The sequence below is a fragment of the Aphelocoma coerulescens genome, chromosome 13 (assembly GCF_041296385.1).
Source record: "Aphelocoma coerulescens isolate FSJ_1873_10779 chromosome 13, UR_Acoe_1.0, whole genome shotgun sequence".
Lineage (NCBI taxonomy): Eukaryota > Metazoa > Chordata > Aves > Passeriformes > Corvidae > Aphelocoma > Aphelocoma coerulescens.
The window spans coordinates 15,338,802-15,355,805 of NC_091027.1; the positions used below are offsets into that span (position 1 = coordinate 15,338,802).

The following is a 17,004-nucleotide window of genomic DNA, read 5'->3' on the forward strand; positions in this document are numbered from 1 at the left end:
TATGGTGAAAAAAAGCTTTTGAATGCACAGTGAAACAGTCAATCCAAAAGATTGGGGCCAAGCTCCTCTTTTCCCATAGGCCTGAATACAATTCTTGCACACATCCACTTCGAAAACTGGTGGTTTGAGATCTTTGAAGGAGACAGTAAAAACTTCCACTGCTCTTATGGTGACTTTAACATAAATAAAATTACATGTAAATTAATGAAAAAAGAGCATTTCCTGGAAAAGCTTTGCAGATGGACAGTGTCTCATTAGATTCTCTTGACTAAGATCTACCTTGAAGGAAGAAAACCATCCATAAAAAAAGAAGTGGTTTTAGAATCTCAGCTTATTGTTTGCTTTGAAGCGGACATGATGGAGACCGAAAAATGAAAGCAATATCTGGATGAACAAGTAGAAAATCAGCTTTCACTTGTGATAAATAAATTATGAAGATGTTTGATCTCCTCAGCTGGCATCTGCAAAGGCTTAACTTCTAAAAGGAGCATTTAGCTCACTTCAGAGATAGTTGAAGTACTGTGCTACTACATCCTATTTTCCAACTGGTTCTTATTTACAGTAGAATTATTAAATATTTATTATAACAGAAAGCAAGTATTTTCGATTGTCTTAACATCTTTCAGTGAAGTGATAACTTGCTTAGATTTTGTACACGAACCTACAATGTCATTGCCAAGAAAAGACACAAATGGGCCTCCACCACTTGTCAAGGACTGTACACAAAAATACATTTGCCTGATTTTCTGTCAATTTAGTTGTTGACAACTTGCTAAACAAGGAAGAACAACACTACAATAATAGCTGACAGATGCTGTTTCCACTAACTTTCAAATTCCTTAAGCCTCTCCAAAAACACATGCAGAAACCGATCTGCTTGTCTGTCGACGTGTGATTCCAAGCAGAGATGTTCTGATACCACGGCCTATCAGTTTACATGGGATATTTTTACATTACCCAAATGCACATGAACCACAAACGACAGGAAAACATTCAGCAGAACTACTTGTCTTTCCTCTCACAAAACAAACTGCTGCAAAGTGGTACCTGTACAAAGTTTCTAGAATCTGAATTGAGAATATAAGCTCAGGGTTAAAAGACACTCGAGCCACTCTTCCATTTTCTGGCACCTGGTTATGAGGCAGACTGGACCATCCCCTTGTCATTCTGTGCTGGTTTGGGGGTTTTTGTTGTCTACAGAGTAGAAATATTAGAAAAAAGAATATTAGAATATTTTCCTACTGTTTAAGAACACCTGACCAGGCCAATAGGTCTAAAATACTGGTGCTGATTTTGTATAAAATCAAATGTCTTATCTATTTGTTTCAATTTCATAAATGCTCTATGACACACAAGCCATGCTCTTCATAATTAATGCCATTTGCAAGTTTCTTGGCAAAACCTAGGAAGTTTGCCTTTAGCAAAGATTTTTTTCACTACTCACATGCTTTACTCTTGGAATTGAACAATGGTTGATTTTTCACTATTTATTAGGAAGCCATAAGCAAGAATGGATCCTAAACTGTCCACATAAGCTCGTGGGCTGTCAATGTAATTTCTTTCTAATAAATCACTGGAATTCAGTAAGAGATATGATTAATCTCACCTCAACTACCTAAATGCTGGGCACTTAGTAAATACCAATTTTTGGCATTTTAACAAAACAAACAAACCAAACAGAACAGACCCACATCACCCCACCCCCATTTTGAACCACATCTTTAACACTGAGGAATTCCCTGGTTTGAGAGTGCAGGTCTGTAAAGACCTTAAGAAAGAGCAGATGCCAGATTGCCTATACCAAACTTAGGGTGGCCAGTGAGCTGAACTGCTCTGAGGAGGCTCTGCTTGAATGCCCATCCCTGAGAGAGGCAGCAGTGGCCTGAAGGGCTGGCATGGCACAGAGCAAGTCCAGAGGGCAGCTGTCTTCTCCTCAAGTCTAGGACACCCTCCCACCACACACACTCTCTTGGAACAAACAGTTTTTCCTGCACCTCACTCACTGACCTGACCTTTTCTTCCACATTACCACCACATGTAAAATCTCAGGAGTGCACAAACTTCACAGGCAGGGACAGGCAATTGTATCCCAGGGTGGTGATGGTGAAAAATCCTGTAGGAAACACGTGGCATGGATGCTCAGATATTTATTACAAAACAGCTGACTTGTACATAGATGTTCTCTGCTGGCATATAAATGAGGATGTGGATTAGCAAAAAAAAAAAAAAAATGCACTGGAAATATGTACAAATCTGACTGTTATTGTTACTCCCCACTGGAAGTCACAGTTTGAATGTTTTCTCATCCCATCCATTACTAGTTAAGTGGCAAACAAAAAATTCAAACGGGAAATCACAGAAATAGAAATATTTTTTCCTTGTTTACTCTTCTCACATTGATACTATAAGCACATATATCGCTGGGTTGCCTTTCCTTTTTGGAATATCCAAAATCCTTTCCTATGGGGAAATGTTAATCATGGCCCAAAGGTAAACAAGGTTTATAGGTAATGCAGTTCCTTTGGGAAGGCAGGAAATAGGGATTTTTATTTGATTGCTGGTATTCAGAGGTGGTGTTCAGGCTACAGCAGAAAATACCTCCGTGCTTTCCTAAACAAGTAGTTAATAAAAAGAGTCTGCATGACTTCACACTCTCTAGATGCTCCCCAGAACCCTTTTGAACAGTAACACTTAGCACCTGATCTGCTCCATGTGGCCCTGCTGATGGCTGGTGAGAGACCCTGAAGGATATTGTGGATATTGTGGTCCTCCAGTTACTTTAATCATTGTTTCATTTCACCAGGCAAGACCTGAGCGGCCTGACGGCTGCAGGCAGGCCAAGAGTCATTTTCAACCATTGTATGATGAGGGTGGAGGGGATGAAGAAGCACTGGTACCTTAAGCAGTATACATATTTCAGTCACTTCACTGACTGTTTCACTTCAGTCAGGAAAGAACAAAATTGGTTTAGGATAATGTAGAAGTTCTAGAGATACAACACACTCAATTGCTTAGTGGCAGTGTCACAGTGTAAGGGTTTGGAGTCTTCACCCTGCCAGAAGACCCCAGCTGCCAGTGCCACAGACATGAAAAATGTCCTGCCCCAGGCTGAGCCCCCTCTGCCACAGCCAACACGTGGCATTCCCCAAATCCTGCATCAGTCCCTGGTACTCAGTTCAGAAATATTTCCTGAAGTAACAGCAGAAAAGGAGGGGAAGCTGGCAGCGTGTGCTGCCCACAACCAAGCACATGAGGTATTAAAAACACCTAGTTCACAGGGGGATTTTTTAATTCCTGAGACATTAAACATCTGAAGAATGTTTTGAGAAGACAAAGAGGCAGAGCAGAAGCTAATCTATGTAAAGAAGGCTGATCTAGGGCTGAAAACAGATTTTCTTATTCACTGGAAGGGAAAGGTAGATGAATTACACAAATAATCTGTGTGTCTCTATTTCCTTCTATCCATCACACAGCTTTATCCATCTCTTCTTCTGCCTATATTCAGCTTTATGAAACACATCCAGTACAGTTTAAATTATTCATTTTTTTTCAGTTCCCTCTAACATCAGTTTCAGTTCATTGACCTGTATAACTCATTGATTAAACTAATGAATTATCTACAATATTATGTATTATTAACTAAGCTTGGTCTCTTGAAACATTTCCATGACAACATATCACAATAACATACTCACAGTTGTCTGGCCTATAAAATGATTTCTTCCTTTTCGTATCATTCTCAGAAAAGGTAAATTATATATAGATTGCTCTAGTCCTGTAGCAGTAGCCAGATTAGTAACTGAAACCCTAATCCTGCTCCCCCAAATAAACTGCAACTCTCTCAGGCCCTGTATTCCCCCTGCCACAGGTATTATTAATCAAAATTTTCTGCCACATTAACATACACTAGCAAAAAATGTAAAATCTCCAAGGATATAAAATGCTCTCAACTTTCACTGATTCCAAGAGAAAGGCAAGAGGCATTTCATACAAAGACTAAATAAAAGGCTTTTTTTTTGAGTCACAATAAATACAGAACTGCACTGAACCACTGCCAGGAAAAACTGCAAACTCTGCCCTCCTCACCTAACTCAAATGTCTTGTACCTCCAGGGAAGGGAATTCCTGCCAACACCATAATCTGTGTTTTCTGCAAAGTCATCACTGAATCTAATGTGTAGGACTGCAACAGATTACAGAAGAAATGAGAACATCATTAGCACAGCTATAAAAAGATGGAGAAATTATGTGGGGAGATGCATTCTGGTGAAAACATTAAAGCAAACTTGTCTAACTCGAAAAGCACAGTTGATGTCTGCAGCTTCACCTACTCTGACTTTCCTGTTATGAAAAAGTCCCAACATTTTGTCCCACTAAACCAGAGCTTTATGTTAGTTAAACATTGGCACGTCTTTAGGAATAGTGAGCAGGAGCTGAGGACATTTTCCCATACTGTGAGAGGGGAGGAAGGACTGGGGCACTACACCTTCAGTGCAGCCTTGTGAGCCTTTCCCTAAATAAATATTACTTTTCCCAATCAAAACATTTGTTTTCATCATTTTTTTTTCTTGTTCTTTCAGGTGTTAATCTTGATAAACTTAAATGTCTTTGCAACTCTTAAAGAAAAACAATCCAGAAGCTGGTGGGGCTTTTAGAGAAGCTTAGTTCATTCATTTTCTGATACCCTTCCTCATGCAGCAGTTCTGGCAATGTGAAATTAATACCATCCTACCTCTCCAAAGTCACCTCATGTTGGGCTGTTTGGACCTTTGTTTAAAAAAAAAGAAAGAATTTAAACAAAAAAAAGTTTTTTCTTGTTTTTTAAATGTTTAGTCATGACTGAATAACCTTAATGTCTCTGAAATGACAGAACAGATCATCCGAGCTTCCAGAAGCTGTGACTGTACCTCGGCATCCCACAGCCCTTGGAAAGGCAATACTGGAGCAGCGCACTCACATGAAACTTTCTTTTTAACAACATAGTCTAAGATGGAAATAATGTTGGGGAGGGGAGGGGAGGGGAGGGGAGGGGAGGGGAGGGGAGGGGAGGGGAGGGGAGGGGAGGGGAGAGGAGGAGAGGAGAGGAGAGGAGAGGAGAGGAGAGGAGAGGAGAGGAGAGGAGAGGAGAGGAGAGGAGAGGAGAGGAGAGGAGAGGAGAGGAGAGGAGAGGAGAGGAGAGGAGAGGAGAGGAGAGGAGAGGAGAGGAGAGGAGAGGAGAGGAGAGGAGAGGAGAGGAGAGGAGAGGAGAGGAGAGGAGAGGAGAGGAGAGGAGAGGAGAGGAGAGGAGAGGAGAGGAGAGGAGAGGAGAGGAGAGGAGAGGAGAGGAGAGGAGAGGAGAGGAGAGGAGAGGAGAGGAGAGGAGAGGAGAGGAGAGGAGAGGAGAGGAGAGGAGAGGAGAGGAGAGGAGAGGAGAGGAGAGGAGAGGAGAGGAGAGGAGAGGAGAGGAGAGGAGAGGAGAGGAGAGGAGAGGAGAGGAGAGGAGAGGAGAGGAGAGGAGAGGAGAGGAGAGGAGAGGAGAGGAGAGGAGAGGAGAGGAGAGGAGAGGAGAGGAGAGGAGAGGAGAGGAGAGGAGAGGAGAGGAGAGGAGAGGAGAGGAGAGGAGAGGAGAGGAGAGGAGAGGAGAGGAGAGGAGAGGAGAGGAGAGGAGAGGAGAGGAGAGGAGAGGAGAGGAGAGGAGAGGAGAGGAGAGGAGAGGAGAGGAGAGGAGAGGAGAGGAGAGGAGAGGAGAGGAGAGGAGAGGAGAGGAGAGGAGAGGAGAGGAGAGGAGAGGAGAGGAGAGGAGAGGAGAGGAGAGGAGAGGAGAGGAGAGGAGAGGAGAGGAGAGGAGAGGAGAGGAGAGGAGAGGAGAGGAGAGGAGAGGAGAGGAGAGGAGAGGAGAGGAGAGGAGAGGAGAGGAGAGGAGAGGAGAGGAGAGGAGAGGAGAGGAGAGGAGAGGAGAGGAGAGGAGAGGAGAGGAGAGGAGAGGAGAGGAGAGGAGAGGAGAGGAGAGGAGAGGAGAGGAGAGGAGAGGAGAGGAGAGGAGAGGAGAGGAGAGGAGAGGAGAGGAGAGGAGAGGAGAGGAGAGGAGAGGAGAGGAGAGGAGAGGAGAGGAGAGGAGAGGAGAGGAGAGGAGAGGAGAGGAGAGGAGAGGAGAGGAGAGGAGAGGAGAGGAGAGGAGAGGAGAGGAGAGGAGAGGAGAGGAGAGGAGAGGAGAGGAGAGGAGAGGAGAGGAGAGGAGAGGAGAGGAGAGGAGAGGAGAGGAGAGGAGAGGAGAGGAGAGGAGAGGAGAGGAGAGGAGAGGAGAGGAGAGGAGAGGAGAGGAGAGGAGAGGAGAGGAGAGGAGAGGAGAGGAGGCCTCGCCGCAGCCCGGCCAACCTGCGCCCGCCGCGCCGCGCAGGTGCAGCTGCGTTGATCTGGTGCCCTCTGCTGATCACTGCCTCGGCCCACCAGGAGCCCCCGCTGGGCCCCTCCACGGGCCGCCTTTCCAGCTGCTCCGGAGTCCGGAGCACGAACTGGCGTCCTCTGCAAGGTTCTCAGGGCCGCGATGGGTGCGCCCGCGGTCACTCTGCGCTGCCGGCATGGGGACAGCGGGCCAGGCCCGGCGGGCCCAGCACCCCTCCTCACGTTCCGCTCTGCTGAGCGCCAGCAGATCGAAGCGGCCCAGATCCACCTCCTGGGACCGAGCAGCGCTGGCCTCATGCAGCTACTTCGAGGAGGAACAGCCCTGGGTCGCTGCGGCTCTGCCCCCTCTTTCCTGGCAGCCCAGTGCTGGGGCTCCTTCCCCGTGATGAGCTGGAAGTAAACTCATTAAAGGACAGCTCTGCAGGCTGCTGAGGACGGGTGTCAAATCCAGGGCTCACAGTTCCCATCGGTGGCTGAAATCTGGGCTCGTTACTCACAACCACTGCTGGCACCACATAACAAAACCCAAAAGCCATAAACCAATGTAATTTTGACTTCTTGCTCTGTCTAAGTATGCTAATGAGTATTCTATCTCCTGAGGTTAAGAAACCAAACTGCAAACCAATATTCACAGTATTAAATTGGCAACTTCTTCAGAGCTCATGATCTACCATGACTAGCCTCTCAAGATCAAGTGGTTCCATTGCAAAGGTTCCTATTTGCCCTGACAATAAATATATTTTTCAATATATTTTATTACATATGTCCAGTTTATCAAATGGGAAAAAAAGCCAATTACATTCGACAAATAATAGTTTTGACACTGACACAATTAAATCTTGAAATGATTTCCTCAAGTGCTTCAAATACTAAAAATTGAATTCATCTATCATTCTGGTTGGAGGCTGTGAATGACTCCATGGTCAAAAATTAAAACCTCTCCTTTAAAATTAGGTTGTCACAATAAATAATCATATTTATAATTCTTTAGTACTTGTCTTCAGGCACTGCGTAATTTGAATTAACATCTGTTCTTCACACAAATTTTACTCCAAGAATATGTGTGCAGGGTGAACATCTCTTTTTCTAACTCTCAGATTAAGGATTCTACAACATCTTGGTTGTGGTTAAGAAAGGTATTCCACATGTACCTTTTGTCATAGCAGTTAAAAAACCCTCAACTTGTCAAACTGTCTTGACTATTGGTGGGAATTAAAAGTAAGATTCTCATACATTTAGGGGTTGCTTCTGTAACTAGAAGTTTCAAATATGCAAGATTATTTTATAACTATCTATAATTCATAGCAAATATACAATTTTCTATTAGAAATCTCACTCTGAGCAAAACACAATGTTTACCTGCCTACACTGCCCAAAAATCTTGACAGTGTGTGGAATTTCACAGATAATGAACTGCCTTGCTGTGCCAAGGAGAAAAACCCCTTGCAAATAAAGATATGAGATTCATATATCTGGTAGATAAAACTAAAACTAACACCCTGTGCTCCCCTTACTTTTTCCAGCTTCCACCCACGAGACACACAGTTTAACCCACCAAACAAAGCTCATCAGGAATGTTTGATTCAGATGCAGCCACAGAAACTGCTTCATCAAACCATCACAACACAACTTCCATACTGGTTCATTTGTTTTCTGCAAGCTGAATGCCACCCCCTTCCTTCCAGCAAGGACAGGAGCTCAGCCTCAGCACCCACTGGGACATCAGCACCTGGAGAAGGAACCAGGCACAGGTCGGGCTCGACACGTCTGGACTCATTTTATGAGTCAGTGGCCACACACTTCCAATCCATCCATCACACATTTTGGGAAAAGCTGGGCCCAGTGCGCCATCATTCAAATGTAAGACGATATTTTCGCCACCCAGTTTGTTGAAGAAAGGCTCTGGGATAAATGAAAGGTAAAATCCTTGGAAAAATAAACTCAAGTCTGTAAAATATTAGGCAATGTTTTCATAACTTTTCCAGCAACTATAGTTTCTAATAGATCAAGTGTGACTGCATAAAGCTACATGGAGAAGTCAGAGTGATAGAGACAGACACATTACACCTTTCCCTATAATGCACAGATATCACATCCTCCAAACTTGCTGAAAATAACTACTTTGGTTATAATTTATATTTTATACACTTGAAGGTGAACCACAATGGGAAACTTAGTATCAAGGTTTTCAGCTGTGTTATTTCAGGGAAGTTTATTCACTCCTGTAGCTGTGAAGGTATGGAACAAATGGATGTTGTTCCCACATTAAAGCAAATAAAAGCATCTTTTTCATAGTAGTGACTGAAATAAAGAGTTACAGCTGAAATATTTCTTAGGAAGTTCTCAGAGAGCACAGGTTCACTGTTCACTGTATATTCACTGCAGAAATAATGTAATATCTACAGCAACTACACTAAGTTATATGCCATTTGTGTTTACTTATCTCCTTTCCATAAATCACTTTTTTTTTTCCACCAAGAAAATGTTTATTGTCTGCTTGCCTTGCACTGTTGCTATAGCTTCATTTTTTTCTTTCCCTTCCCGAGCTGGTATTTACACTCTGCAGTGTTTCCCATTATTACTATAAATGTAGAACATATTTTTAACAAAAGTAATTTAAATCAAAGAAAGATTTAATGATGAAAACTAAGACTGTCTGCCTGGCCAAGAATATTAGCAACAACCAGGTCAGTCTCCCTCTATATTCAAAATTCACAGTTCCTTCTTCCATCCCCAGGTGTCCAGAGAGCTCTTCAGCTTGCAAGGAGCTCCAGGCAGGTAACATGAGGACTGAAGAGGCTTTTGCATGCAGCCATCATTGTTAACAGAGGTAATTGTCTCTTTGAGTTACTGAACAGATCCACAAACCATTATTCTATGATTTAAATCACTCACACTTGGAATACCAAGCTCAGCTTTCAATCCTGTTTACAGTGCTGAGGATGCAACAGGCACTTGAATACTGTCACAAACACATGGGAGGTGACACAAAGCAGACCAACCACACATTTGACATGGTTTCAGATCCTGTCCCATACATTACACCCTGATGAAGCTGAAAGAACCTCCAAAGAAGACCAACTCTTGCTCAGATTTTATATTTATTTCCACCTTTATACTTAGAGATCAAAATGTTAAAACCTCTTCATTTATAACACACCCAGAATACAGCAAATATAAACTTTGGAAGAAAATGCTCATAAAGATATGCAAAATATTTTACCATTCCAGTACTCACAGTTTGGCCCATGAGCTCTTATTTCTGGCCAGCTGAAGAATGATTTATTGCTCTTTAAACAGTTTCACTAACTTAAAAATTCAGAATATCACAGCCCAAAAGTGTGTCTTACAGAGAAAAACTGGCACCAGTGACATCTGTCAGATGTCACAGATGACAGAGAGTGACATCTAGCACCAGGCAGCCATCAGCCTTCCCTGGCTTCTCCTCCTCCCTAGTCAGGGGAAAACCAGAAAGCAGAAACCACTTGGCTCTCCTCTCCTGCTACAGAATCACTCAAATGAACTTGATGCTCAGATGACATCCTAGCTAATTAAAATACACTGAAAACTATTCTTTCAGCCCTCCATGGTATTTGTAGGGTACAGCAGGAGAGCTGAGTCACTCACAATTTTTTCCCCTCTTAAAAAAAAAAAACAAACCACATGTGTTAATTAATTAAACCCCACCCCAGTTAATTACAGAAGACCAAACCAGGGAGATGAACCAAGTCTGCTTGAAGGTCTTAATATTTTAGGCAATTTTGCCTGGTTTCTTTTGTCTTAAAAGAATCTAAGGTAAAAAAAAAAAAAAAAAAAAAAAAAAAAAAAAAAAAAAAGAAACAAAAGACCTGCTTTTTCTACTAGAAATAAGTTTTGATGTTGTCTGGATAATAAGAATTTATAGTGTTGTTAAAAGGCCCTGGAGACAGACCTGGAGACTGAAATAATTTATTTACTCGTAGAACAAGCACAAACCATACAAGCACCTGCCCCAGGAGCCCAGTTAAAAGCCTCTTGGGCCTGACCTGGAGAGACACCCCACAGAGGTGAAACAGGGTGCAGTGCTTCCCATTCCACTGGGGATTTTTGTTTTCCCTTTCTTTATTTTCTTTAATTTTCTTTTCTTTTATTTTTTTTTTAAGAAAGAGAGAGAGTGTGTGAAAAGTAACCTTTCCATCCAGCAATAGTTCAGAGAATTCTTCATAAATGTGATTTGAAATTCTGCCTACTTTGAATGAAGCATCAGACCCCCTTGAGGTCGCTGATGTGGATTTAGGTCTTTGTTACTAAGCAAACAGCTAGGTTTGAAACCTTCAAAAAAGTGGGGAAAAAATAGGATATGAATGCAAACAGGCAGCAAACCCAGAAATAACAGCCACATTCATGAGAATAGGAGTTACTCTTTGGATTTATGGAGTGTGGTGTACTAATGTGTATAATGAAGCAGACAATCTAATGACTCAAGAGTGCTAAAAAGGAGGGAAAATATAAATCCGCAGAAGTCACAAGACAGACTTTCAAGATTAATGGGGATAAGCCAAACATTCCAGATGTTCTAGTCCTGGGTTCTTGTCTCTATGCTACAGAAAATCACCTTTCCCAAGGAAAAAACACCATTTGTCTTTCAACCTGCACTTTGGTTCCCATTATCACTCATGAATAGTCAATTTTCATCTACCAATTTTTTCTTCCACTTTTAATCAAAATGAAAGAGCAAATGTCCTTTGTACACAAAACATTTTAATAAGTGTCTCTGAAGACCAAGTACTATAGAGGCATCCATAATATGTAATTTATCAAGATGAAGCAAAACTATTTTTTTTTCCATAACTGCTGTTTAAATTATACAAAAAATACTTGTATCAGTTCTAAAGCTGCCACTGCCACCATTTTTCTTCTGCTCTAAAACCACATTAGCACAGCTAAGTACATACCCTATTTACTGGACAAAATTTACTGTTCTAATTACTGGACCTGTTACAGCTAGTGGAAAATAAGAGTTATTGGGTTTTGCTCTGAAGAGGAAAGCTGTTCAACAACAAGGTAACAGTGGGATACAAGAGAGACCAGGAATCTGATGAGTCTGTAGCTTGCTGTTACTATGGGAACCAAAGATGATAACAAAATATTCCCATTTTAATCGCGATCCCTAGAGGACTGTCATCCCCACATTGATTCTATTTTTAAATTCAGTAATCCAACACTGGCCACAAAAAAGTCACCTAGAAAGTCTCAGAAGAGCCACACTTGTCCTCATGTCCCCAACACTAGGACTGGGTGGGAAATATCAAGCAGCACAGTTCCACTTCAGTTGTTGCAAACCCATCACTCTCTGCCCCAAGTACCTGAGCTCCAGCATTTGAGGATGCTAAATTTGGAGTTCCAGTGTTCAAAACCAAAGGACTGTCCTCTGTGTTAATACTAGGAATTCAAATTCTCAGAAGTGGAACACGCTGTATCAGCTATGTCCAGGTTTTCTAAAGCTCCTTTTTGGAAAGGGCCGAATAACACAGGGGATAAAAAGTGCAATCACACTGCAAGGTGCTGGAACCCCCACAACTCAGCAGGATTTGCAAAGCAAAAGTGTTCAGAACATGAACTGAACACAGTACACCTGGAAGACTGAAAAGAAAGTAACAGCTTCAGCACTGAGTTTCAAGAGTTGCCTGCTTAGACTGGAATTTCCAGGAAGCGTGAAACTAAGTTCTTAATCACTGTCAAGACTACACTTTTATTTTAGACAGAAATCTAGGAATTTGTTTGCATGGCCTCCACTACTCCTCCTAGTTCAGCCTCTACAATTCTCTTTGGCAACTGAAATTCTTCCCTGTCACGTTTGGTCCTTTTGTAATAGAAAAAAAAAGTAAAAACTCTGAAGCTGAAATAAGTTACATGAAAAGTCTTTTTATAGAAAGTCCATGGTAAACAGGCTTATGTAGGAAGCAGGATCTCAGAAGTGCCTTGAATCTCACAGATACCCAGCAGTGGTGAGCAGGGACTGGCAGAGCCTGACTGGTGCCAGAGACATCCTTGGCACATAGGCCCTGAGGGGACACCAGCCCTTAACTTAAATGACTTAAATCCAACCTTTAAGGAAAGGGCTGCTTTTTCTCTTTTTTTTTTTTTTCCTTTTATACTCTATTTCTAAATTTGCAGTGGGAAGGCAGCCTTGTTCTTTACTATATTTTACTGACTCTTCCTTAATCAGGCAGAGCAAGAAGAGAGATCTCAGCGTGACCTGCCACCACATTCCTTGGGAGCAACAGCTTTCAACAGGCTCACGGAGTGATTTATAATCTAAGCATGTTTGGGGGCTGCCCAAGGCTGAGGAGACCTTTTCCTAACAAATTGCAGAGGACTGAGGGGCTTGGCAAAGTCACTGTGTCAGGTCAGCAATGGGGCACCTCCACAGCAGCAGCGGCCACCGCCACGTGAAGAGCAGCCTGTTGGAGGGGGGAGGATTGTGATTTTGGAGCTAATTATGCATGTGGTTACCACATTTGAAGCTCAGCTTCCCACATGGCGATCATTCACTGCTACAGAAAGTCACACGCCAGCTTTAGGTCTCCCATGTCTGTCTGTCCCAGTCAGATGGAATCTGGTGAGGATGCAGAGCCAAGAATGTGCAAACAGTGTGCCTGACTGTGCTTCCCATCCCTGCATTTCAGCAGAGATGCTGAGGCATAAACAACCATGCTCTGAATTGAGGCCTGTAACAAATAGTTTGCAAGTACATTGTTGTCCTCCGTTAAAGAAAACCCCAATTTCATTTTTAAAAACCTGAAAACGTGAAATCCTGAACTGTGTTTTTCAGAGGAGCAGTTAAGAAGTTTAGTAAGTTAGCTTCCAAATAAAATAAAGAAACCAGCCTTTATTAAATTATATGGAAGGGGGTCAGAGATTAAAAATCCTCTGCCTCTCATTATTAGACTTGAGATGACAGATTCATTCCAGAGCACAGAAGGAAATATATTATCCCAAAACAGGATATGAAGTTCAGTCCCAGTAGATTAGTCTCTGTTAAGTAAATTTATTGTCTGATCTTTTAGCTCTCCACCAAACTGCTGCCCAAGATTCTTTTCCCTAACTGTATTAAAACCCCTTTCCTTCTGTTCCTTTCCCTTCCTCTACAGCCCTACTCCAGAGCTCCCCAACATCCAGTCTTGTCCCCATCAGGGCTCTGATGGTGCATGAATCTCACAGAAAAACAAGGAGGGACGGGAGTAGGAGGGAAAGGACTGACAACTGCACTCACCCACTAATAAAACCAGGCTGTGCTCCGAAGTGCAGCACAGAAGAGAAAAGCAGGATAAGTGTTTCCCTTGGTTTAGAGAGCAGCAGCAGCAGGCCTGCTGGTGCCTGTGCCTGTGTATTTGTGTGTGTGTATGCCTGGTAACCACTCTGTAATTTGGATACAGGCATTGAGGGAAACCTTCAGAAGAGCCGTGCTCGCACTGGTACGTTCTGGGAAGAATTAAATGTACTGTGTGAGGTTAGAAGGCACATCAAACAAAGAGCAACTTTATCCCCGTTCTGTTTACCAAGGCAGAAGCAATCTTCCATACAATGATACATTTCTAATACTGTTTAGTCTGACTTTAGACTCCATGAAATTATTTGCAAAGACAGGGATTCCTAAAAAATTCCAGTAGAAAAAGGCACTCTTTCCCTCATCCGCCCTTTCTTTCCCTTTAATTGCATGAAATTTAATTGTATAATTTAATTGCATGAAAGAGCCACATTGTGACAAAACCAAAATAACAAGAAGTTATTTCTGAGTGCTGCAACAAAAAATGTTTCTATATGGGCTCTAAGATGCTTCTGTCACCATGGAGGACAAATATTTTAGGAAGATCACAGGTACAACAGGTAATACCATTACTGATTCACTCTGTTAGACTGTGTTTTATTTCTCTAAAATTAAATTATAGAAATATTCCTATCAGGTACTTAGGCTCAGCACTTTGATTGTTTTCATGTAGCTGTGATGTACCATCTTTATGCATGGAAAAATTGCAGAGAGCTTGGTCTCACCAACAGAGTGTGCTGTCAGTTCGTTATTAGATTGAGGGCAACACCATTAACAGAGAATTTTTTTTATTATTTTATCTGGTGATCTATTGCAATTACCCTGTTCTATAATAAGATGTTTAAATAGCTATCTCCACTTAAAACAATTGATTTTTCACAGCATCTGCTGCAAAATGCCATTCTTGGCTCCGTCTTGCCTGGCTGATGATGCATAGTGCTGAGCTGCACAACTGTTCTGTGCAAACCCAGCTCTTATTTACTTTGGGGGTTTTCTGTTTCTCTTTAGGCTCTGCGTGGGGAAGGCATGGGAATCACAAACAACACATTTGGCAACTCTTCACATCACCGATGGTTAAAACAACCAGTCCTAGCCACAAAAGTATCCTTGTGTAGACTGTTTTCTCCTCAAATTGAATAATTCTAAGATGGTTACTTGCTCAACTTGCACCCTACCATTTCAGCTCATTGTATTTTCACCACGTACAACATGCAAACATCTATTATTGAAATTCATTTCTAAAGCAATCACTGTGGAACAAATTCAGGATAAAAAAGATATTCAAGGAAAGAAACCTGCTCTATTTTCTGTATAGCTTTGGTTCTGTTTTAATCCAGAACTTCATTTTAATATTTCGAGAGATCCTGAACAGATTTGATGTTATCGCAATGACAAAGTGTTCCTCAGATTCATTTTCAATGAACTCTTAACACCACAGTCCAGCAAAAGAAAGCTCTGTACTCATTGCACTTGAATGCAAACAAGACACACATAAAACAAACCCTGAAGGTTTCCAGCCAGAAGCCTGCATAACCCATTATACTTATATTCCAACTTCCCTTTCCTTGGAAATTCATTCTTCAAGCAATCACACATTTGTAAGTAACCAAAAGTACATTTGTTTCTATTGATGCAAGGCACTCAGCAAGTGGCTTCCCCCTGGTCTGTGTGCTCACCACGGCTTTGAAAGCAGGCTCCGAGTCATCTGGTGAAAGAGTCAGTGGGGCTACAGAGTAAACTGATCTAGCAGACATCTGTACCTTGCTCCTGACGTGACACACAGGAGACACTTACATCTGCACAGAAATATTTATGGGCACACACAGAAAAGGCTCTCACACACACACTGGGAGAGCTCCTGGGTGATCAGCTGAGCTACTGCACCAAGATCCTCTTAGCACGGTTCTAATTGCCTCTGATAAACCTTGTGCTCAGGGGAATAGGCCACACAGGCTCTACCCAAAGAAATTCATGGCTCTATCCAAGGAAATTCATCCAGAGCACTAAAGGAATTGAAGACATTCACTGTTAATGTAAATAAGATGACATGAACACAAACTTAAAGCAAGCTACACAACAGGGATTCTGGGGAAAGCACGCTATGGGCAGGGTCCGTCCCTGTCCAGATGTACCCAACAGCACTACACAGTTTGCCCAGCTAGGGAAGAAGTCTGAAATGCTTCTTTTTGTCAGTTTAAAGAGGAATACTAACACTCATCTACAAAAATTATATAAAAGGTAAAAGCAAACAAGGACAGCAGTCCTCATGCTTGCCCGACTCCCTCTGCACCTCCCAGAACCAAGTCCTCCAGTCCTATTTCATGGCAGAACCTATGAAATAAATCATTGTTTCCATAAATGCAAGCAAACTAAACCAATTTTTCATTGAATTATAAATATTTGCTGAAACTGATCATTTAATGCAAGAATTCTCTGATTACCAGGGCAGGAGAACAAACGCCAATGTTATTTAAGTAAAAATTCAGATGCACAACATTCTGTATTAAACACTGAATGATCATTCACTCGTGCAGGATAAACAGTGCATGATCACTGATACTTTTATGCTCTATTAAACTGTACTCTCCAATGAGCATTGCACCACGGTTCAGAGGTGGCCAGAAATATTAACATCTAAACTATGGAATGCTTTAGTCTAACCAAGCTGAAAGGTCTCCCTCGTGGGACTGGCTGCTTTCAAAGGTGATATTGATAACCAGCAGTGTGAAGGCTATCACTGAACCTCGCTGCTGGAATAACACCCAGCTCTTGGAGCCATGTGAACACCACTGAAACTCAAATGGCATTTTCTGTACAACTGTCGCCATCACCCCGAGCAGAAATGAACGAAAGAAAACAAAACAAACCCCCACCAACCAAACCAAACCACAACTCCAATGAAACTTCATTTTAAATCACTAATTATACCCTTCTCTTTGGCAAAACTTGATATTACTGCCTATTGTACCAGACTGCAACACACTGAATAACAAAATATTGTAAAAGTGCAATTACAGCAAAAGCATTCAAGGTGACTCATTAACACAGGAATGTGGCCTGAATATCACAAATTCTCACATCTCTCCACTTAATCCCGCTGGAAATCATGAGTGTACAAACAAGTAAAGAAATTCTTCAGTTATTTGCCTGCAGTTATTTGCTTCCCTGCACAATTAATCACTGAATTAGGTACCTGCTGGAATTCCAAGTGGCTGCTGTGTTCTAAGCGACACGAGGAGCGTGGTGTGAGGTTCACAGCCTGCACAGGGTCAAAGATGCCATTCCAGTGCTGTAATTCCAGGGCAATGCTCCTGC

General features: G+C 42.2%; 1 protein-coding gene across 4 annotated transcripts in view; it reads right to left on the bottom strand.

Moving 5' to 3' along the window:
- The window catches only part of SLIT3 (slit guidance ligand 3), a 521,085-nt gene that overhangs the window by 288,652 nt on the left and 215,429 nt on the right, over nucleotides 1-17,004 (bottom strand). The window lies entirely within an intron of this gene.